The sequence below is a fragment of the Manis javanica genome, chromosome 16 (assembly GCF_040802235.1).
Source record: "Manis javanica isolate MJ-LG chromosome 16, MJ_LKY, whole genome shotgun sequence".
NCBI classification, from domain to species: domain Eukaryota; kingdom Metazoa; phylum Chordata; class Mammalia; order Pholidota; family Manidae; genus Manis; species Manis javanica.
Window position 1 is genome coordinate 65,680,642 of NC_133171.1, and position 23,686 is coordinate 65,704,327.

The 23,686-nt window shown below is 41.7% G+C and overlaps 1 protein-coding gene across 1 annotated transcript in view; it reads left to right on the forward strand.

Annotated features, from left to right (window-relative positions):
* Positions 1 to 18,798, forward strand: part of LOC108400704 (histone H2B type 1-L) — a 489,024-nt gene extending 470,226 nt beyond the window's left edge. Inside the window, exon 7 of the transcript XR_012126218.1 lies at positions 18,225 to 18,798. The gene's annotated coding sequence lies outside the window, so the exon portion shown is untranslated. The remainder of the gene's footprint in view (positions 1 to 18,224) is intronic.
* Positions 18,799 to 23,686: the final 4,888 nt, after the last annotated feature.

The window sequence follows — 23,686 nt, forward strand, 5'->3', positions numbered from 1 at the left end:
TTTGGACAAGCCTTGGCACAAGACCTCAAATCCCTCACTCTCTCAGGCTCTACTCTTCTTCAATATGTTGATGATCTTCTTTTATGAAGCCACTCCTTACAAACCTCTCAGCAAAATACTATTCTCCTTCTCAACTTTCTCTCAAAACACAGGTATTGGGTCTCACCTTCCAAAGTCCAACTTTCCATCTCTGACCTAACTTACTTAGGGGTTCTACTTACTCCCAGCCATAAAGCCATTACCTTAGAGAGAAAGAAACTCATTCAAAACATACCAGTTCCCTATATAAAAGATGAAATCCTCTCCTTTCTAGGACTCTCTGGGTTTCTTCGCTCATGGATTCCCAATTCCTACCTCCTAGCTGCTCCCCTCCATTCAGCATCCCAAGGATCCACTTTGGAACCTCTCCTAACACCTGTAACCAAGCCCTTTCATAAACTTCAAGCAGCTCTTTTACAAGCCCCTGCTCTCCATCTCCCTGATCTCACATACCCCTTCTTCCTGTTAATCTCAGAAAATCAAGGATTTGCTCTGGGAGTCATAGGCCACAGGCTAGGGCTCTCCTTTGCCCCCATCACTTATCTTTCAAAATGGCTGTACCCCACCATTCGGGGATGGGTCCACTGTCTGCAAACACTGGCTGCAGCTGCCATCCTCATCCAAAAATCAAAGAAACTCACTTTTAGATCACCCACCACTGTTCTTTCCCCTCACAATCTTTCTGAAGTCCTCACCTACAAGGGCTTACAAACTCTTGCCCCTTGTAGGATTCTGTCACTTCAAGTTGCTCTGATCGAGGATAGTGCCATCAAATTTGAAGTCTGCTGTCCCCTCAATCCTTCTACTCTTCTCCCATTTCCTACCAAATCACAGGAAAAAATAGAATCTTCCCCTGACTCTCATAGCTGCCTACAAATTCTAGATGAGTTACTACCCTGTCCTTCTCATACCCAGGAGGGAACTCTCCCTCAGACTACACATACTTGGTTCACTGATGGTAGTTCTTTTATCCATGAGGGCATCCATTGAGCCAGATATGCCATTGTTTCCCTTGATCAAACCATTGAGGCAAAGCTCCTTCCCTCTAACACCACAAACAAACAGGCAGAATTAATTGCCCTCACCCATGCTTTTACCTTAGCACAGGGATCTTCAGTTACCATCTACAATTATTCCAATTATGCCTTCCATATCTTACTTTCCCATGCAGCAATCTGGAAAGAAAGAGGCCTCCTCAATACCAAGGGCAGCTCCATTACCAATGCTAACTACATCATACAACTTATAGAGGCCTCATACCTACCAACTACCATAGGCCTAGTACACTGCCACTCTCATCAATCAGATCAATCTTTCATCACTCAGGGAAATAAAAGAGCAGACAAAGCAGCCAGATGGGCAGCAATGATTTCTATAATATGTGCTCTCACTTCTACGCCTAATGACCCCTCTGCTGCTGACTCTAAATCACCTTCTACTAAAGCCATACTCTCCTATCTACACAATCTATTTCATCCTAAACTCCAATTTTTACAACACTTTCTAAAAACCCACCTACCTCTCTCCTCTTCAGACATTACCTTTCTAAAAACACTTACCACCTCACGTGAAATCTGCCAAAAGGTTAATCTTAATTCACCTTCTCGACCTCCCTCCTTTTCCACTCATCAAGCACGGGGTCTCATTCCTGGGGCCGACTGGCAGATGGACTTCACAAATATGCCCTCAGTAAAGAGCTACTGATACCTTCTGGTACTGGTAGACACATTTTTAAGTTGGGTTGAAGCCTTTCCTACAACTAACAAATGAGCTCAGATAGTCTCCACCATTGTGTTATCAGAGATCATCCCCCGTTTCGGAGTACCTACTTCCTTACAATCAGACAATGGCCCTGAATTTATCTCCCAAGCTTCCCAGACAAGCGCTAAAGCTCTTAATATCCCCTGGCATTTCCATATCCCATACCACCCACAATCCTCAGGTAAGGTGGAGAGAACCAACTGAACTCTTAAATCTATCCTTACCAAACTATCCATAGAACTCCATCTCAACTGGACAAAGCTTCTCCTTTTAGCTCTGCTACAATTCCACGATCTGCCTTAAAAGCCCACTTCACTTTCTCCTTTCAAGCTTATGTATGGCCTCCCTATGCTTTCACCAGATCTTAACTCTGAAACCCCCACTCTTTCTTCTCATGTTATATCCCCGTTACTCCAACACATCCACTCTCTACTATGGTCCCTTGCTGACCTCTACATGCCAAAACGTCATGACCCACCCTCTCCTACGTTTTATCAACCTGGAGATTCAGTCCTCCTCTCTTCTCCTAACCAGGTATCATCACCCCTAACTCTCAAATGGTAGGAACCCTATCAAGTGGTCCTATCCACTCCTACTGCAGTCAAACTTACAAAATTTCCTCACTGCACCCACAACTCCCATATAAAACCCTTTATCTCATCCTCTCTCCCTTCCTCTGAATCTTCCACAGATTCCTACTCCTCCATCCCAATGGGACCACCTACACCTTCAAGTCCACAGACTACAAATCCTCCAGTAATATACTCTACAACCCAAACAGGACTTCTCCAAATTTAGTTTTCATCTCGGCCTACATCTCTCCCAGCCATCCCCGAACACCACACCCCAGAAGATATAAAAGGACAAGTACAATACCTACATAATTGTACTCATTTCCTATGAGCCCAAACTTGCATAACTCTGCTCATTCCCTAGCCATCTTATTAGAACTTCCCCAGTACTCATTCTCTACCACCTTACATATAATAATTCAAGATTTATGGCTGCAGGGAACCCTTTCAGACTTCTCCCCAAATGAGATTGCTACCTTTTCCTCATGCATTCTATTACTTCAAGCCTTATTCTCTTAATAACACTTACTCACTCAATCTCTAACCCTAAGGCTCAAACCCTTCCCACATACCTCAATCAAACAATCTCTCACACAGTCCAAATCATCCAAATCTTTAATGGAACTATCCAACCCCCTTCCTGGGTCTGTCTTCACCTTTCTCAGTTAGCAGACTCAGTAACCCCTGTTCCCTTAACATCCTGGATCAATACCTCAACAGAACTTCACTTCACTGAAACAGCTAACCCCAGAGGCACAGCCCTAGCTGAGGGATCTGACATCAGACTACCAGGAGGACTAAAAAGCATTAGACAAACCTTGAAAGCCCACCAACTTCCCCAACGAGCCATTATCAGCCCATCCCAAAGTAAACTTCACATGACCCATCCTGCCCCCTTATGCATTTCTCGAGCCCAGCAAGACCACTATATTCCAGTAGGCTCTCTAGATCCTTCCCTCTGCAAACACTTCCTCCAACTCCTTCCACCATCAAACTACCACAATACTAACCACCTGGGAGCTCTCTTAAGAGTCCCTGGATATCACTCTTTCCAAGGCAGTCTAAATGCCACCACATCCCAATATTGCCAAGACAGAGGAAAAGACCCCCTAAAGGACGCTACCCTAGCTCATAGGGGAAACCAAGAATGCAAAAACTTCGACATGCCCAAAGGTAGAATCTTCTTAAACCAAAAATATACAGCTCTCAGCCAAGAAAGTTCAGCCAAGATACAACCAGCCCCACCTCTATCCCCTTTAACAGTTGCAGCATTAAGCTCCTCTGTTCAAATATGGCATAAATTTCAGGCAGTCCAACATTTACTCCCCAAACCACCCCCAGATCTCCTCCTCTTATCCTGCTTTGACCTCATAGATTGTCTATCCTTGGAAACAGGCATCTTTTGGGTATGCAGAGATAGAGCATATGTCTGCTTGCCAACCAACTGGACCGGGACTTGTACTTTAAGTCTCCTTACTCCCACCCTTAGCCACACCTGACTTACCCATTCCTGTGTCCCATATAAACCACATCAGAGTGTACCATATTGTACAATTAGTTCCCCTAATTGCTACCCTAGGAATAATCGCGGGTACCAGAACAGGAATTGGACTTCTAGGACTATCTCTTTCAGAATTTGCTAAAGTATCAAGGTAACTCACAAAATGGTTAAAAGAAGTCTCTAACCATTTAAGACACCTACAAGATCAAGTATACTCTCTAGCCTCAGTTGTTCCCCAGAATCGCAGAGGTCTAGACCTCCTTACAGCTGCCCAAGGCAGCATATATGCCCTACTCCAAGAACAATGCTGCTTCTACACCAACCATTCCAGTACCATCAGGGATGGTGCAAAATGCCTCCGTGAATGAGCCTCCAAACTTCTAGAAAGCTCCCCTGACAATCCATTCCCTTATCACTTGAATTGGCTCCTTCCCATCCTAGCCCCTATTACCTTTATTATTATAATTCTCCTTTTCCTTCCCTGCTTCATTAACCTATTCCAAAAATTCATTCAAAATCAAATTTTGAAAATTTCTAACCATACTGTCAAACAGTTACTCCTCCAGGACTATCAAGGCCTTCTCACAAAGAATAACAAAACCAGGTATGACGACATCACGAATCATCTCAAGATGCTTGCCCTTCCCCAACTCTACAGCAATGGCCTCACCAACTCCAGAATCTGTGCCCCCTTCCTGCAGGAAGTAGCTAGAGAATGAGATTCTATACCCAGTTCCCCAGAAGCCCCTACTAAGAAAAGAAAAAGATGGGAATGAAGGCAAATTCTGGCATGCTAAGAGGCCCAACACCTTAAGATCCAATCACCAACAGCCAGATGGTCATACAACCCCTTAGGATCCTATCACTAATGCAGAACACACACTAGCCCTACTCCTTAAAAAGGTGCTTCCTCACCCACCAGCTGCTGATCTCCACCTAAAGACAGCCATTAAAATCTCTTGCATGGGTCTGTGCCTCCCTGAGTTACTTCAGGGTAAGGAGGGTCATGTAGAGATACCTCTTCACTGGCACAGGAGCTGCTCCTGTGGATGATGGAGAGGCCCCATTGGATGCGGTGACAGAAAGTGCCACTTCTTCTACACTGTTGGTGGGAATGTAAATAAGTTCAACCATTGTGGAAAGCAATATGGAGGTTCTTCATAAAACTAAAAGTAGAAATACCATTTGACCTGGCAATTCCACTCCTAGGAATTTATCCAAAGAAAACAATTTCTCAGAATCAAAAAGATATATGCACCCCTATGTTTATCACAGCACTATTTACAATAACCAAGATATGGAAGCAACCTAAGTGTCCATCAGTTGATGAATGGATAAAGAAGAGGTGGAATTCAGAGGCAGAGCTAACATGGCGGCATGAGTAGGACAGTGGGAATCTCTTCCCAAAAACATATATTTTTGAAAATACAATACAACTAATCCTAAAAGAGAGACCAGAAGACACAGGACAACAGCCTGACTACATTGACATGTGCGAGAGCCCAGGGCCTGGTGAAAGGGGTAAGATACAAGCCCCAGCTGGCAGGACCCCAGCACACCTCCTGCGAGCTCCTGGAGGGAGGGAGAGGGAGCCCAGGACTGCTAAACACCCAGCCCCAGCCACCCGCACCAGAACGCAGACACAGTGCATGCGTGGAGGGCTGGAAACGAGGGAAATAGGGCAGCAAGACCTCTGAGCGGGTGCCGAAGCTGATGCCCCTGTGACAAAGAAAAGCCAGTGCTCTTTGAAAGTCTTAAAGGGACAGGGATTTAACAGCTAGACGGAAACAACACAGGTCACAGCCCAGTGGCTGGAAATTACAGGGAAAACTGGGCGCATTAACCCCCTGGGCAACAGCTCTGAGACCCCTCACGGAGGTAAACAGCCAAACAGCACCCCCGCAGTCCATTACCCCTCCCGGCGCTGTGAAAGCAGAGAAACAGCCTAAGGCACAACACACCCACAGAAAGGCAGAAAGGAAAATTCCTACACTTCGGCAGGGCAAGACACAAAGACCCCGCCTACACACAATTACCCAACACAAGCCACTAGGGGTCGCAGTTGTCCCAGTAAAGAAAGGCCAGTGGCAAGTGAAAAGTTTGGCCCTCCCAGCTGACAGTCAATAGCACCTGTCAACATGAAAAGGCAAAAAAATATGATCCAGACAAGACTAACCCAGACAGCTTCGGCATCTGCTACATCTTCCCCTGAGAAAGAACCTGGGGAGAGAGATTTAGCCAGTCTTCCTGAAAAAGAATTCAAAACAAAAGTCATAACCATGCTGATGGACTTGCAGAGAAATATGCAAGAACTAAAGAAGGAGAATACAGAAATAAAACAAGCTCTGGAAGGACTTCAAAACAGAATGGACGAAATGCAAGAGACCATTAATGGTCTAGAAAACAGAGAACAGGAATGCAGAGAAGCTGATGCAGAGAGAGATAAAAGGATCTCCAGGAATGAAAGAATTCTAAGAGAGCTGAGTGACCAATCAAAAAGGAACAATATCTGCATTATAGGAATACCAGAAGAAGAAGAGAGAGAAAAAGGGATAGAAAGTGTCTTTGAAGAAATAATTGCTGAAAACTTCCCCAAACTAGGGGAAGAAATGGCCTCTCACACCACAGAGGTACACAGAACTCCCATGACAAGGGATCCAAGGAGGGCAACACCAAGACACATAATAATTAAAATGGCAAAGATCAAAGACAAGGACAAAGTACTAAAGGCAGCCAGAGAGAAAAAAAAGGTTACCTACAAAGAAAAACACATCAGGCTATCATCAGACTTCTCAATAGAAACCCTACAGGCCAGAAGAAAATGTCATGATATACTTAATGCAATGAAACAGAAGGGCCTCGAACCAAGACTTCTGTATTCAGCACGAATATCATTTAAATATGAAGGAGGGATTAAACAATTCCCAGACAAGCAAAAGTTGAGGGAATTTGCCTCCCACAAACCACCTCTACAGGGCATCCTACAGGGAATGCTCTAGATGGGAGCACTCCTACAAAGAGCACAGAACAAAACACACAACATATGAAGAAGGGAGGAGGAGGAGTAAGAAGGGAGAGAAATAAACAATCATAAGACCACGTTTATAATGGCTCAACAAGCGAGTTGTTAGACAGTAAGATAGTAAAAAACCAAACCCTGAACCTTTGGTAACCACAAACTTAAAGCCTGCAATGGCAATAAGTTCATACCTTTCAATAATCACCCTAAATGTAAATGGACTGAATGCACCAATCAAAAGACACAGGGTAATAGAATGGATAAAAAAGCAAGACCCATCCATATGCTGCTTACAAGAGACTCACCTCAAACACAAAGACATGCACAGACTTAGACAAGGGATGGAAAAAGATATTTCATGCAAACAACAGAGAGAAAAAAGCAGGTGTTGCAATACTAGTATCAGACAAAACGGACTTCAAAATAAAGAAAGTAACAAAAGACAAAGAAGGACATTACATAATAATAAAGGGCTCCATCCAACAAGAGGATATAACCATTATAAATATATATGCACCGAATACAGGAGCACCAACATACCTGAAACAAATATTAACAGAACTAAAGGAGGAAATAGAATGCAATGCATTCATTCTAGGAGACTTCAACACACCACTCACTCCAAAGGACAGATCCACCAGACAGAAAATAAGTAAGGACACAGAGGCACTGAACAACACACTAGAACAGCTGGACCTAATAGACATCTACAGAACTCTACATCCAAAAGCAACAGGATACACATTCTTCTCAAGTGCACATGGAACATTCTCCAGAATAGACCACATACTAGGCCACAAAAAGAGCCTCAGGAAATTCCAAAAGATTGAAATCCTACCAACCAACTTTTCAGACCACAAAGGCATAAAACTAGAAATAAACTGTACAAAGAAAGCAAAAAGGCTCACAAACACATGGAGGCTTAACAACACGCTCTTAAATAATCAACAGATCAATGACCAAATCAAAATGGAGATCCAGCAATATATGGAAACAAACGACAACAGCATTAAGCACCAACTTCTGTGGGACACAGCAAAAGCAGTCTTAAGAGGAAAGTATATAGCAATCCAAGCATATTTAAAAAGGGAAGAACAATCCCAAATGAAAGGTCTAATGTCACAATTATCGAAATTGGAAAAAGAAGAACAAATGAGGCCTAAGATCAGCAGAAGGAGGGACATAATAAAGATCAGAGAAGAAATAAATAAAATTGAGAAAAATAAAACAATAGCAAAAATCAATGAAACCAAGAGCTGGTTCTTTGAGAAAATAAACAAAATTGACAAGCCTCTAGCCAGACTTATTAAGAGGAAAAGAGAGTCAACACAAATCAACAGTATCAGAGACGAGAAAGGAAAAATCAGGACGGACCCCACAGAAAAACAAAGAATTATTAGAGAATACTACGAAAACCTATATGCTAACAAGCTGGGAAACCTAGGAGAAATGCACAACTTCCTAGAAAAATACAACCTTTCAAGACTGACCCAGAAAGAAACAGAAAATCTAGACAGACCAATTACCAGCAATGAAATAGAAGCAGCAATAAAAAAACTACCAAAGAACAAAAACCCCGGGCCAGATGGATTTACCTCAGAATTTTATCAGACATACAGGGAAGACATAATACCCATTCTCCTTAAAGTTTTCCAAAAAATAGAAGAGGAGGGAATACTCCCAAACTCATTCTATGAAGCCAACATCACCCTAATACCAAAACAAGGCAAAGACCCCACCAAAAAAGAAAACTACAGACCAATATCCCTGATGAACGTAGATGCAAAAATAGTCAACAAAATATTAGCAAACCGAATTCAAAAATACATCAAAAGGATCGTACACCATGACCAAGTGGGATTCATCACAGGGATGCAAGGATGGCACAACATTCGAAAGTCCATCAACATCATCTACCACATCAACAAAAAGAAAGACAAAAACCACATGATCATCTCCATAGATGCTGAAAAAGCATTTGACAAAGTTCAACATCCATTCATGATAAAAACTCTCAGCAAAATGGGAATAGAGGGCAAGTACCTCAACATAACAAAGGCCATTTATGAAAAACCCACAGCCAACATTATATTGAACAGCAAGAAACTGAAAGCTTTTCCTCTGAGATCGGGAACTACACAGGGATGCCCACTCTCCCCACTGTTATTTAACATAGTACTGGAGGTCCTAGCCATGGCAATCAGACAAAACAAAAAAATACAAGGAATCCAGACTGGTAAAGAAGAAGTTAAACTGTCACTATTTGCAGATGACATGATACTGTACATAAAAAACCTTAAAGACTCCACCCAAAAACTACTAGAGCTGATATTGGAATACAGCAAAGTTGCAGGATACAAAATCAACACACAGAAATCTGTGGCTTTCCTATACACTAACAATGAACCAACAGAAAGAGAAATCAGGAAAACAACTCCATTCACAATTGCATCAAAAAAAAATAAAATATTTAGGAATAAACCTAACCAAAGAAGTGAAAGACTTATACTCTGAAAACTACAAGTCACTCTAAAGAGAAATTAAAGGGGACACTAACAGATGGAAACGCATTCCATGCTCATAGCTATGAAGAATTAATATCGTCAAAATGGCCATCCTGCCCAAAGCAATATACAGATTTGATTCAATCCTTATGAAACTACCAGCAACATTCTTCAATGAACTGGAACAAATAATTCAAAAATTCATATGGAACCACCAAAGACCCCGAATAGCCAAAGCAATCCTGAGAAAGAAGAATAAAGAAGTGGGTATCTCACTCTCCAACTTCAAGCTCTATTATAAAACCATAGAAATCAAGACAATTTGGTACTGGCACAAGAACAGAGGCACAGACCAATGGAACAGACTAGAGAATCCAGACATTAACCCAGACATATATGGTCAATTAATATTTGATAAAGGAGCCATGGACATACAATGGCAAAATGACAGTCTCTTCAACAGATGGTGCTGGCAAAACTAGACAGCTACATGTAGGAGAATGAAACTGGACCATTGTCTAACCCCATATACAAAAGTAAACTCAAAATGGATCAAAGACCTGAATGTAAGTCATGAAACCATTAAACTCTTGGAAAAAAACATAGGCAAAAACCTCTTAGACATAAACATGAGTGACCTCTTCTTGAACATATCTCCCCGGGCAAGGAAAACAACAGCAAAAATGAACAAGTGGGACTATATTAAGCTGAAAAGCTTCTATACAGCGAAAGACACCATCAATAGAACAAAAAGGAACCCTACAGTATGGGAGAATATATTTGAAAATGACAGATCCGATAAAGGCTTGACATCCAGAATATATAAAGAGCTCACATGCCTCAACAAACAAAAAACAAATAACCCAATTAAAAAATTGGCAGAGGAACTGAAGAGATGATTCTCCAAAAAAGAAATACAGATGGCCTACAGACACATGAAAAGATGCTCCACATTGCTAATTATCAGAGAAATGCAAATTAAAACTACGAGGTATCACCTCACACCAGTAAGGATGGCTGCCATCCAAAAGACAAACAACAACAAATGTTGGCGAGGCTGTGGAGAAAGGGGAACCCTCCTACACTGCTGGTGGGGATGTAAATTAGTTCAACCATTGTGGAAAGCAGTATGTACTCTACATCAAAATGTTCAAAATAGACTTACCATTTGACCCAGGAATTGCACTCCTAGGAATTTACCCTAAGAATGCAGCAATCAAGTATGAGAAAGACCAATGCACCCCTATGTTTATTGCAGCACTATTTACAATAGCCAAGAATTGGAAGCAACCTAAATGTCCATGGATAGATGAATGGATAAAGAAGATGTGGTACATATACACAATGGAATACTACTCAGCCCTAAGAAAAGGGTAAATCGTACCATTTGCAGGAACATGGATGGAGCTGGAGGGTATTTTGCTCTGTGAAACAAGCCAAGCAGAGAAAGAGAAATACCAAATGATTTCACTCATCTGTGGAGTATAAGAACAAAGGAAAAACTGATGGAACAAAACAGCAGCAGAATCACAGAACTCGAGAATGGACTAACAGGTAACAAAGGGAAAGGGACTGGGGAGGATGGGTGGGTAGGGAGGGATAAGGGAGGGGGAGAAAAAGGGGGTATTAAGATTAGCATGCATGGGGGGGGAGAAAGGGGAGGGCTGTACAACACAGAGAAAACAAGTAGTGATTCTACAACATTTTGCTACACTGATGGACAGTGACTGTAAAGGGGTATATAGGGGAGACCTGGTATAGGGGAGAGCCTAGTAAACAAAATATTCGTCATCTAAGTGTAGATTAATGATTAAAAAAAAGAAAAGCAGTTCCTGTGTGGTGACCTCCAATGAGTTCTACACAATGATATAAAGGGCATATAAAAGTGTAGGCAAAGGGTCTGTTTGTGTTTATACAGAGTATCAAAGCTTAATTTGGCTACCCTGAAAATGAACTAAGATACGATATGAAAAAGAACTTCCAACATCAGCACTCTCGGGAAGACTCATGCCAGAAGATGATCATCAAAAAACCCCAACAAAGATCCACGTACTGCTACAGGTGTAGATGCACCCATCCCACCAGTTCCTGGACTTGCCATGGGAATGAAGGAGATATCTAAGCTGGCCTGTGCATACAGTAAAATAACAAATTTGACTGGATCTATACTGTTGGAACTCAACCAAGAATTAGGAGAAGTGCAAATTGTAGTGCTCCAAAATCTTACAACTACAGACTATTTACTGTTAAAAGAACATATGGGATGTGAACAGTCCCCAGGAATGGGTTGTTTTAATTTGTCTGATTTCTCTCAGACTGTTCAAGTTCAGTTGGACAATATCCACCATATCATTGTTAAGTTTTCACAAATGCCTAAGGTGCCTAACTGGTTTTCTTGGTTTCACTGGAGATGGCTGGTTATTACAGGTATGCTTTGGTTACGTAACTGTACTCCTATTACATTAATGTGTGTGTGCAATTTAATTAGTAGTTTAAAACCTATACATGCTGAAGTTACTCTACAAGAAGATATGTCAAAGAAATAATCAATCTTTCCATGTTTTCTTCCACCTGCTACTTCTATAGCTTTTCTTCTACCTTCCTAATTACAGCCCTTAAATAGAATTCGTGCCTCATATCGAATTTACTGAGTATCATAATTCTTCCAAGTGGTAAAGACACCTCAAGACAAATGCTGGGCATAGAAGCCACAGGGAATAAATCTGCAAAGAAGTAAAAAGCTAACCTTTTCAAATAATAAGGCTTCTCTCTCACTTACCAACTTTACATTTCCCTGTATGGCCCCGGAAGATGACTGGTTAGCAGAGATGGGTAAGATTCCTCAAGGGAGGAACAACCTAAGACAGGAACAGTCACAGGGGGGCCATCAGGTGAGAAAATGGGGATCAACAGAGGTGAGGCTTAGAACCTCCCCCCCCTGTTCTGAGAGAAATATTCTGCATATGTGGATGTTTTATTGCCCTTGTCTAGCTTGGATTAACACATAATCTACAGGCACACACCTGATCATCTACATTTGCTCTCTTACAACACTAAACTATGTTTTCTACCTTTATTTTGTATCTACCTACCACTTCAGCATTTTATTAAAAATAATAATAATAAAGAGAGAAGTGTGGTATCCACATATAAATCAAGTATAAAAATCAAATGAATATTCATATTTGAACTGACTGTTTATAGTTCATAATGCATGATCAAAACCGAAAGTTTCTGTGATGACTGCCCTTGTACTATTCACCATGTAACTTATTCACTATGTAAGAATTTGTTCTCCATGTAAGAACTTGTTCGTTATGCTTCAGAAGATTGGAGACTGATGAAAATTAGGCTTGGGGTGGATTAATGATTGTGCATTGAGCATTGACCCCCCTATACAGAATTTTATTGTTGTTAACAACCATTTGATCAATAAATATGAGAGATGCCCTCACAAAAAAAAAAAAAAAAAAAAGTATACACTTCCAATTGTAAAATATATAAGTAACCGGGATGTAATGTATAGCATAAGGAATATAGTCAAAATATTATAACAGCTTGGTATGGTGATAGCTGGTACCTAGAATTATCATGTATATAAATGTTAAATCACTGTGTTGTACACCTGAAACTAATGTAATACTGTGTGTCAACTACCCTTCAATAAAAAATACTTATCTAAAAAAAAAAAAAGAAGAGGTGGAATTCCTGGGTCAAATGCTTTCCACAATGGTTGAAGAAATTTACATTTCCACCATTAGTGTAGGAGTGTTCCCCTTTCTCCTCATTAGCACCAGCATTTGTTGTCCCTAGTCTTTTGGATGTTGGCCATCCTAACTGGTGTTAGGAGATACCTAGTTTAATTTGCATTCCCCTGATAATTATCTAGACTAAGAGAAAAAGGTTGAAACAAACATTTGTTTTTCTGTTTAAGAGATTGTGGGTAGAATTGTAACATTTCCAGAGTACCTCCCCAGTCTCTAGTGCATTTGCATATCCTCAGGAGTGGAAAGAAATTCATCTCCATGTCAATGGGTAATTACCTGGGCAACTGAGGGCATGTCTGAACCTGGGAGTTCAAAGGTAGGGGCTAGTGTGCATGCTTGCTTACTTCTTCAGGAGCAGACGAGAGAGATGAACCTGGATTGAAGTTTTTAAGCAATAAATTGATTTTAAACTTTATTTCTCCCTTTGTGTTGATAAAATTATAACATTTCTGGAATATCTTGCCTGTCTTTAGTGCATTTGCATATCCTCAGGGGTGGAGAGAAGTTCATCTCCATATCAATGGGTAATTACCAGAGCAACCCAGGGTCTGTCTGAACCTGAGAGTTTAAAGGGAGGGGCTTGCTTGCTTGTTTGTTTGCTTGCTTGCTTCTTCTGGAGCATAGGAGAAAGAGGGCCCTGAACTGCAGTTTGTAAGCAACAAACGGGTTTTAAACTTTATTTCTCCCTTTGATTTCTGTTCTTACAGGTATTTTGCCCAGGGCTTCCTCTCCCCAGACTTACATCTGGCAGCAGTAAGAAGGGTGACTCTGAACCCAAAATCTGTCATAATGGGTGCAACCTTTGGTAGGACTGCCCCTGTGGATGATGGGGAGGCCCTAGTGGATGCAGTGGCAGAAGGTGCCACTTCATCTGTTTTTATCCCCCCAGATGAGGGACTTCCAAGCTGGGAACCCCTAGTGGGGACTTGATCTAGGGTAGAGTACTTCTTAGAGGGGTGGGGCCTTCCTCAGAACTGGGGAAGGTTGGAAACACCAGAAGCAGCAGAATTAGCACTCCATGAGTTGGAAGACTGTTTGGAGACCTTAGGGGGCCATGTAGAGGCTGGTGTTGCATGGTATCTTTTCATTGAGATAGTGAAAAATGTTATACAGGAGAAAAGATTATTGAGAGGGTTAGCAAGGAGAGAGAGGGATGTAGGCGGGAGAGAGACACACTTCAACATCACTTGGAGGAGCTGGGCAATAACCTATGGGATGCTGTTAAAGAGAGACAGTTACTGAAAAGCAGGTCACACTCCTGGAAGACTACTTAGCAGTGGTGAAGGGAAAGACAGCAGGAAAAGCCATGTTTCAGGAGGCTGTGGGGGAAGGAGGAGGAAAGAGTAGTGCCTTCAGCCCCAGAAATGGTGGAAGAGGAGCTGAGGGAGAAGAGGAGGCAGGGTGATTGGCTGATTTGCTATACAGGCCACCCCCTGAGGTACCACTTTCTCCTGTTTTAAAGGCCCTCCCAGCTGTAATTAAGAAAATAAAAATGAAACTGAAAGGGCAAGCTCCCAGATCCTATTTCAGCCAATTGGATCTTAGTCTCTCTCCAGTCAGGAAGTACACCCACCACCCCTAGACCCTGCCAACTGACCAAAGCCACGACTCATCACCCCCCCAACTATCCCCAGGCCCAGCCAAGCAGCCAGAGCCACGGCCATCACCTCCCCAAACCACCCTGGAAACCCATAAAACCTTTGTTCTGGGGAAAACGCGCGCTCTTTTTCTGGCATCTTGCCACTGTGTTGGTGTAGATGAGATTGAGCTTGAGCTAGCTCGAATAAAGTCTCCTTGCTTTTGCATCGGTGTTGGCTCCTTGGTGATCTCCTTGGGATTCACGACTTTGGGCACAACATTTGGGGGCTCATCCGGGATCCCAGAGACCCCCAGGACCCCCGACCCAGAGAGCCCTGTGCCAGCTGGTGAATGCACACAGTTATCTATCTGTCTTTGTCTGTCTGTGTCTCACTGTTTTTGTTCACAAACAAGCCTGTATAAGCCTGTAGGAGCTCCAATCTGTATCAGGGTCAGCATTGACTTAGACAGACGTGCTGGCAGGTCATCGACCGGGGGTCTTGGGAGACGTCCCTTGCCCCCATCTGGAGGATGAAGTCCTCATCAGTGAGGAAAGTTGGCTGCCGCTGCAGTCCGACAGGCCCTCAACTTACTTTCAGTTTTGCCTCCGTGGCCGCGGCAGACTCTTCTCTGTAGGTGCCTGTTTGTTGTTTGTCGTGTTTGTCTTAGTCTTTTTGACAGAAGAAATGGGACGGACTCAGACGACCCCCTTCTCTCTCATGACAGACCATTTTTCTCAGACGTTAGGGAGAGAGCTCACAATTTGAGCACGGATGTCAGGGAAAATTTCGTGTTTTCTGCACCTCCGAGTGGCCGTCCTTTAACGTTCGCTGGCTGCCAGAGGGAACATTTAATCCAACCACTCTTTTACAGGTTAAAGATATCAGGGGAAGAGCTAACAATCTTAGTGTGGAAGCCCAGAAGGGTTGGTGGCCCACTTTTTGTTCTAACGAGTAGCCAGTTTTCAATGTCGGATGGCTGCCAGAGGGAACCTTATCATTATGTGTCAGTCTGTAGGTTTGTGTGTCTAAGTGTGTAAATGAAAATATCTTTCTACCTCTGAATGGTATTAATGAAATTGATTTAAAGACAACCGCTTGTGAAAATTGGGCATTCTAAAACTTCCAGAAAATCTAATAAAAAATGTTAAGCATTAATGCTAATTTGGGTTTGGCTGAGACATGCATGTCCTTATAGTTATCAGCTGCCAAAGTTTACTTAAAGTCATTTAAGGTGATGTTACCTGTTAAACATTTCAAGAAGATGCTTAAAGAAAAGCTTGACTTTGTCTAACATTCAGTAAAGGTTTTGTAAGTAATCTAGCATAGTTGCTAAAAATTAGTAAACAAGCCTAGTAAATAAATATTTTAATAATACTGTATTAATGTATAACAGTATATATATATATATATATATATATATATGCAAACAGCCTGAGAATTTTTGTAGTAACCAAAATTCTTAAAGTTTGCTAACTTATCTAGACATATTTTGTGCCTAATAAGAAATTGTGCTATAAAGCACATTTCCAAAAATTATAACATATGTTCATAAATGTATCAATCTGAAGAATGCTAGTGTAAGTTTACAGTAGTCTATTTTTCAGTGTTCACTGAAGGTTAAAATAATAGTTTTAAGTTCTAATCAAAACTACTTAAACTAGTAAGGAAAAAATTTCTGCATACTAAAAAATATGTCTTTTGATAAGAGGAAGTAGAAGTAACTTTGTTCTAAAGTACAGCTGTTTATTTAGAAAGATCTAAATGTAAAAAGAAAGTTGTAAAGAGTTTGTAGAAGAATTTAATATGGTCATGCTATATGAAATTAAAGCAAATGAGTCTCAGTATCAAGTACACAGCAAAATTAGAACTTTGTTTTCAATTAAAAAGAAAGTTTTCTTAACTGTTAGTCTGCTCTTAATACTGAAAGATTGCAGAAAGTTCTTCTAATTGTTTTATCAAAACAGTTTCTTATGCTTAAAGTCTCAGTGAGTTGTCAGAGTCTTTAAGAAAATGAGATCTTAATATTAAAAGGACTAAAAGCTAAACTTTGATAACAACTGTAACCTTCTTTATTTGCCTTTGAAGTACTTTGTTGTCATTCTAGTTAATTGGATAAGTATTGCTACATGGCAACCTATAATCCTATTTAAGCAAGTGCCTTAAAACTTTTAACCGCTTCCCAAAATCAAATTCAAAAAGTGCTTTTACCTCTAGTTAACTCTGATATTTTCCAGAGCACCCCTGGAACATGTCAGAAAACCTTTGTATCATTGAAGAAAATATTTGGCTAATTTAGCTTATTTATCTGATATATAATTACCTGCTTAATTACCTAGAAAGCACTGTCAAAAAGAATAATACTAAACTTTGTTACTGAATGTTTTGTGTCACAGAAATATCAGAATTTCCTTATGTCGACTGTCTTACAGTAAATTTTCATCAAATCTTAGCCATTGTCATTTATAAGTCTTTTGTTATTTATAGTCACTGTTTTATTACTCTTAAGCTAGTAAAGAACTAGATTTTAGCAAAACAGGTATTAGTTATATAGGATTAAGTAAACTAAGGAAGATGATTTTGTAGCTCTTTGTTTCAAATGTTGATAAAGTGTTTTAAGCTTTTTTTCTCTTAAGCTGACAGCAGTTTAGTAAATGACTGCCTTTATAAGCAGAATTGAAACTTTATCTTTCTCTCTACCTGATCCCTCCAGAATTTAAAAACTCTCAGTAACTATGAATTTAAAAACTCTCAGTAACTATTTTTATATTTCATGGCACTATGTTTATTTGCACAAGTTCAATAAGAATCTGCTTTCCTTGTAAGAGGACCAATTAAAAACACTGGTTATATTACCAAGGCTTTGACTGGAACTTCATACCTGAGAGATATGTGTATAAACTCAGACATGAACAGACAGTTTTAAGGAACTAAGATTGACTTTATAAAGCCAATAAAGCCCCTTAGAAGAACTGGCCTGGTACCTTGCTTACAGAGTTCCCAGCAGCCTTACCAGGTGAGTAAAGAAGGTCATTGCCTGGCAGGTGCAGGAACCTCAGAGAAGGGAGGAATTAACCCAAATGTACAGGTACTGCAGGCACAACCTGAGGGCAAGTCTAGCTTGGCTTTCTCGCCTCAAGAAGCCTTTAAAAGTCCAATCTGAAATTACTTATAAAAAGTTCCAGCAAAGCATATTTAAAAACGTCTATGTAATCAATTGCTCTTCTTGCTGCACTTATGCAAATAATTAAGCCAACCGTTAATTATTTTCTTAATCTGGCTACTTCTAATAAAAATGAGGGTGATTTTAGAGAAAAGTATTCTTTCAATAATGCAGTCTTATCTATACTGAATCCTAATACTAGTCATTGAGATGTAAACTCAATCCAGAATTCCAGTCACCCATAATGGCCTGGCTAATGCCCCTACTAGGCCCCTTAATAACAGTTTGTGCTTTACTCTTAGTTGCCCCTTGTGTCCCCAGGTTCCTCCAACAGCGGCTAACCCAGATGACCCGGGTCGCCACCAACCAGATGTTACTTCACCGTTACACACCTCTTCCAACTGAGCCCCCTCCTTCAGCCTAATACCAGCCTCAAACCCACACGACGCCGTTTGTCAGCTGGAAGTAGCCAGATCGAGTCGTCGCCCAGTATGACCAAAAGGCTGGAATGTTAGGCTGCAGGCATCAGGGGAAGGGGTGAGCCTGATGGACAAGCTCAGGCCTCACCAAACGAGGTGAAGAGACCAACAGGTTCCTGTCTGACAACATTCCAGAGCCTGATCCGATAACCCTCCCAACTAGAGCCCTTCCCCCAAGCTAAAGGATTAGTGGTAACTTTGCAGCACCTGGCTAAAGGCCAGTGAGAGACCCCCATGTACCCTAAATGAGCCAATCCTCATACCAATGTACACCTTTGCTCTCCCTCCCTGCCTTCTTTAAAAACTTGCTGCCAGCCCTGCTGGGTGTGACTTCTCTGGCTTGTAGTACCCAGGCCGCGGGAACATCACCCGGGGGTGGTATTCAAATAAACTACCTGGCCCTTTGTTGCCTCTCTTCGCCTACTTATTTTGGCTAAAATTTATCTTATCTTCTGCAACTAAGAATAAATTGCTGTGATTATACACCCATAGCACCAAAGAAGAAGCCCAGTGTATATTTACTTAAATTTTAGAAGATGCATATTCCTCAAGTGAGAATATTGTTAGCTCCCATCTGTAAACTACACACAAAAAAGCTGTATTTAAGTAAAGACTTGAGCAAAAGCAAGCCATATCTAAATCACAAAAAGTAGCCATACTCTCAGTACCTTTGACCCCTTATGACCCTCACTCAGATGTAATTTTAAAAGTATCTGCTATCCATACCCATGCAGACTAGAGCTTGAGACAAAAGCCCATGAGTGCCTCCCAATAGCAACCATTGAAATTTTAAACCAGAAAATTCCCAAATGCTGCTGCCCAGTAGACACCATTTGAGAGACAATTATTAGCATGCTTTTGGGTATTAACTGAGACTGCCACAATGACTGAAGCGAAACCTGATGAGATGGAGACCATGGGTGTAATCAGAGTAGGGTGAAGGCATCTGGAAAAAATGAGGCAGAATATTTACAATCAGAGCAATGTAACTGAAAGGAAAGGAGCGACACACAGCAGCAATTCATCGGAGAATTCCACTTTATTAGGGAAATGTGCTGGGTTATATAGGAAGGGGCATGGGGTGATTGTGGTGTTACTTCTATGGGACTGGTGGCTATTGGCTAGGTGCTGGGATTGGGAGGGGGGTGAGAGGTGATTGGGCTTCAGGTGGCGCCGGCGGGAACTGAGGACCCCGAAGAGAAGCCGGAAGTTCGCCATCTTACTGGTGGGGGTCCTTCAGTAACTACATGCAAGGAAACCCCCTACCAAAACTCCATGTTAAACATTAAGGTCTAGAGTCATTCTTCAGTGAGATCAGTTGATATTCCCCAGATAAAGGAAAGTAGCCCATGTTTTTATTATGTTAATCACTTGTAATTATGTGTAAGGGACATAATGTCTCATCAAGGATAAACATCCTAAGACCACTTTTAACAAGTCCACACTGCTAAGCTCTTTATCAATTCCCCAAAATCCTCAACTGCCTATAAATCCCCTAGACAATGCACAACCCCGAGCTCTTTTTTCCCCTCCTGGAGTGACCCAGGAGCTCTGTCCTCTCACTGTATTTCTAAATAAAAGCCTCTCCCTGCCTCTCCTACCATGGGTGTTTCCTAAGTTCATTCTTCGAGTCTGCAAACAAGAACCCTGGCATAACTGAGATATCTGTAATGTCTTGGGTGATGTCAGAGAAACACTCTAATTAAGAAGGCAGTGCCCAGAAAAGTTCCATAGTAAAATTAAAATAGTTCATACAAAAGCTGGCTGCCAGGGGAAGGCAAAGAAGCCCACACCATATCCATGAGCAAATAGCTTCTTTTCCTCTAAGACTGATGTTAGAGCCACCTGATGAGCTGCCAGAACTGAAGGCTGCATAGACTATGCCCTGTGAACAGCTCTCAGCTGAACAGCAAAGAGCGTCTTAAAATAGCAGTTCCAAGATGAATAAATGTGGGTAGAATTGTGATATTTCCAGAATATATCGCCTGGCTTTAATATATCTGCATATCAATAGGTGTTCAGAGGTGGAAAGAAGTATGGCTTCAGTGCTTTGCATCATTCTTCAGGGTTGAAGAGTTCATCTCCCTATCAGTGGGTAATTACCTGGGCAAGGAGGGCTTATCGGTATCTGAGAGGGGAGGGGAGAGCCGGTTTTGCTGATGCTGGAGCAGGAAAGAGAGAAACGGCCCCAGACTAAAGTTTGTAAGCAATAAACGGATTTTAACTTTATTTCTCCCTTTGCCTGATTTTAGTTTTTAGAGGTATTTTTGCCCCAGGATTTCCTCTGCCTAGACTTATATCTGGCACAGTCAGCAGGGTTCCTCTGAACCTGAAATCTGTTATATAGTAGGTGCGATCTTAGGGAGGGATGCCCATAGAAATGATAGGGAGAAGTGGTGCTCATACCGAGGGACATGTGTCTACACTCGTGTGGTCATGGGGGCGCCACCCTGGCTGCACTGATCCCAGCCCATGGCCTGAGCCTAAGGCTACTGCTTCTGCCACTGCTTCTGCTCCTGCTGCTGGCCAGAGCCTGGTCACAACTATGGAAAGGAGCAGAGGTCCAGGTCATCTTGATAGAAAAGCAAATGGCTGCTATGTACCACACCTTGCTGGCTATGCAGCCCATCACTGGAACAGCTCCAACCAAGGTAATGACCACCTATCCCATTGTGTGGTGAGTGAGGGACTAGACCCAAAGGCACAGATACCTACTGTATATAATGTGACTGGCCATTTGCCTTTGGCATCCCCAGGGAATGGTGAAGTAGATGGATTGGCCCAGGTGCACTGACTAGAAGAAAAGCCTGCCTCTGATTTGGCCCAATGGCTACATCAGCATTTGTTGCATGCAGGGTAAAAGACAATGTGGGCCAGTCGGTGGGGCTTGCCATTGACCTTTGAAGAAGTCAGCTGAGCCTGGAAGGAGTGCCCTGCATGTTGTGCAGATCAGTAAACCACCAAGAGGGGCCTAGATTGTCTCTTTGCAGCCTATGGCCAGCCACCAGTGATTGAGAGTGATCAAGGCACCCACTTTATTGGACATGCTTTGCTAAGATGGGTGCAGCAATTAGGAGTAAAATGGACATGGCCCTGCACATTTCAACACATGGACCAGTGATGGCTGGCTCTTCTGGCACCTTGGGGAAAATGCCTGCAAGCTGGTCTCCTGTGTATTCCTGGAATAACATAAAAGGGACCCTCCACAATCACAGTTATTTGCTTCTAAGTCCTTGTGTCTGGATACTCCTCCTGGCTGCAGCTACCCCATGATGGCTGGAATGGACAAGCTTTGGACTCAATATGCATGGGACTTTGAACCTAGCTGAATCCTCTCACTTGAGAATTATCATGATTGTGTTGCTCTTGTCAGGAAAAAAATGCTTACAGTGAGGCTTGACTTTGTCTAATGTTTGGTAAATTTTTGTGAGCAGTCTAGCATTGTAGGAATGAGTAAACAACTGTAGAAACATATTGTGCTTATGAGAGATTGTGCTGTAAATTACATTTACTTAATCTGCATAGGTTGAATCCTCTGGCTTGAGGGTTATCAAGATTTTATTGCTGTTGTTATTAGATGTTATTCAATTGGTCAGAAGAGAGAGAACAAGTAAATTGTAAGGTGAGATTTTTGCAGGGGTGGGTAAAATTGTAATATATCCAGAATATCTCTCTTGGCTTTAATATATCTGCATATCAATAGGTGTTCAGAGGTGGAAATAAGTATGGCTTTAGTGCATTTGCATCATTCCTTGGGGGTGGAGAGAAGTTCATCTCCATATCAATGGTTAATTACCTGGGCAAGGAGGGCTTATCTGTACCTGAGAGGTGAGGGGAGGGCTTTGCTGCTGCTGGAGCAGGAAAGAGAGAAATGGCCCCAGACTGCAGTTTGTAAGCAATAAATGGATTTTGAACTTTATTTCTTCCTTTGACTGATTTCAGTATTTAGAGGTATTTTGCCCTGGAATTTCCTCTGCCCAGACTTACAATATGTTAGGCAGGAAAATATATATGAACAGGATGGAAAGAGAACAAGGTCAGTAAAGCCCCCTAGAAAGGACTTAGCAGTTAAAACAAAAAGCCAGAAAAGACTCAGAGTTAATGAGCTGATCAGTTAAAGCTCAAAAGGTCAGGAGCAACTTGGCCTTGAATGTTTGAATATTCCCCAAATAAGGAAAAGTATCTGAGCATAGCCCATGTCTTCATTGTGTCAATTAGATCATTGTAAGATTTACTCTAGCCTGCTAAAAGGCCCACCTATAAATAGCATAATAAAAACAGGGAGATCCCACCTTAAAGCCAAACTTACATTTTGAAAAAAACCGGGAATTCAGGTTGATTCTTAACATATTTTTTAGCAAACAAATAACTGCCCACCTTGGAGGAAGGGCAGACAGTCTTGATATGCTCCCAAACCAGAAAGCTGCTATCCTGGGAGGAGACAAAGCAGTGAATTTCTTGTGTTAAGAAAATTTTGTAGAATTACCTAGAGGAATTGTTGGATTCTCCCAGAGGAGGACGCCGCCCCAAATCACTCACGAAAGGCATCTCTTGATGCAATAAGCAAGAGGAATTTATTCAGGAACCAGCTAGCGGGGGTCCAAGTTAGCCCGACGCAGCGGGTCTCAACAAGGACCCTGAGCACACAAAGCCAGAAGGTTTTATAGCATTTTCAAAGGGGGCAACATTTTCCACAATCACAATACAGTGTTTTTTCATAGACACATAAATCTTTGCCTGGGGCCACATCCTGGGGTCTGGTTAGATAAGATTACCTTCGGAATGTTTAGGGTGGTTCTAGCAAGATAAGCTTGGTGTGTATGATTAACTGATTTGAGGTCAGCTAATTAAAGGTCACTACATTTAGCACTGGCTGACTAACTTGTTTTTCAAGATTCTAATAATTTTCCTCCTTCTAGGTTAGGGGGTGGTATTTAAGCCTTTAAGATGGCTGTACTTATGCTAACTTTTGATTCTTCAGATCCTACAGAATGATAAGAAACTTAATGTCTCATCAAAGATACTTGAGACCACCTAACAAGTCCACACCCCTAGCCCTTTGTCACATTCCTGAAAAATCCTTAAAAGGGCAAATGCCCAACTTTTCAGTACACTCCTCTCTCTGAGGTCACCAGTGCTTTGTCTCTAAGTAACTTTAAATAAAATTTTTATTCTTTTTCACTACTATGTCTCTGACTTTCAATTCTTTGTCACAGTGGGGACAAGAACAGAGGAAAATACACAATGTACCACCCCCTGGTAAAAGATAATATCTTGTTTAGAAAACTGCATTAAGACCAGCAA